The 1,536-nt window shown below is 47.0% G+C and overlaps 1 pseudogene; it reads left to right on the forward strand.

The window, feature by feature from the left end:
• Nucleotides 1-207: 207 nt before the first annotated feature.
• Nucleotides 208-1,047, forward strand: LOC133752630 (thyroid hormone receptor-associated protein 3-like; annotated as a pseudogene).
• The last annotated feature ends 489 nt before the right edge of the window (nucleotides 1,048-1,536 follow it).

Here is a 1,536-nt window from a genome sequence, read left to right on the forward strand (position 1 = left end):
GGAGGCAGTAGGTGATAGCCCAAGTAATTGGTTCCCTGCCACCCACATGGGAGACCTGGACGAAGTTCATGGTTCCTGGCTTGTGTCTGGTCCAGCCTGGCTGTCATGTGCATTTGAGAAGTGAACCAGCATAAAGAAGATCTCTCTTCTCTCTGTCTCTCTTTCATATAAAATGAGATAAATAAATAATAAATAAATAAATAGAAAATGAAAGAGAAAGGGAGCATCTCTGACACAGGTTTGGGTGATGGAAAAATTAAATCTGATCCATTTGCTCCCAAAACTGATAACTGAGAACTCTTTCCAAGGCAGCCAGTCTCCCAAAAGGTACAAGCTCTGCAATGACTTTGAGAAGAAGATGGCTGACTTCCATTAGGAGGAGAGAAATGATCAAAATAAGGGCAAAGCTGAGGGACAGAGGAAATCTGAATGTGATGATGAACCCACATTTATGTCTAAAGTCATAACAGGTGCAAACAAAAACCAAGAAGATAAATCAGGCAAATAGCAGGGTCTGGTGCACAGACCTCCAGAGAAGGAAATGCAAGGGAAAACAGAGATCCAAAAGGGAAGGAATCCCAGGGAGGAATCAAGAGAACAGAAAGTGAACACAGGGAATTTGTGCATGAAAAGAACTTCCGAGTGACCACTTACAAAACGTGCAGGAGAAAAGTTCACTGTCTTCCCTAAGAAAGACTTCTGAGAGCTGGGACAATCTGGGAGCCAAAGGAGACTTTTTCTCAAGGCAGTCTTCCTCTTCCACACGTGAGAGGCCCTGGTGAATGTGCTGATGAGGACCTTGCATGACCTGGTGGCTTACTGACTCCGGAATGCAAACTTTGTCAGGGCCTAATCTGTAGCAACAAAAAGGAACAGGCATATCATTCAGTTCACCAACCCTTACAGTCCACTCAGATCCAGCATAGGCCCTCAGAACTGTTTGCCCAGCATATGGTGACCATGGTTCTCCATGCTCAAGAGCATCACTTTGGGTCCTCTGGAATGACAGTGTGTGAATGCTTCCTTAAACATTTAGAGAGGCATTGAGGGGCAGGCATTTAGTGAAATAGTTTCGATGCTAATTGGGATACTTGTAGTCCATATTAGAGGGCCTGGGTTCAAGTCCCGCCTCTGCTTCCTTTTCCATTTTCCGGTTAATGTGCATCCTGGGAAGCAGTCGTGATGGTCCAAGTACTTGTGTCCCTGCCCAAGTGTGGGAAGTCTGGATGAAATCCCTGGCTCCTGCCATCAGCCTAGCCCACTGCCAGCTGTTGCAGGTATTTACAGAGTGAGCCAGGGGCCAGCATTTTCTCTCAGGGAATTAAGCCACTGCAAGCAACACTGGCATTCCATATGAGTCCCCGCTGCTCCAATTCTGATCCAGCTCCCTGCTAATGTGCCTGGGAAAGCAGCAGAAGATGGCCCAAGTACTTGCTCCCCTGCCAACCACATGGGAGACATGGATAAAGTTCCTGGCTTTAGCCTGATCAGCCCTGGCCATTTCAGCCATGTGGGGAGTGAACCAGCAGATGGAAG

This window comes from Lepus europaeus, chromosome X (assembly GCF_033115175.1).
Source record: "Lepus europaeus isolate LE1 chromosome X, mLepTim1.pri, whole genome shotgun sequence".
In the NCBI taxonomy this organism is placed as follows: Eukaryota; Metazoa; Chordata; class Mammalia; order Lagomorpha; family Leporidae; genus Lepus; species Lepus europaeus.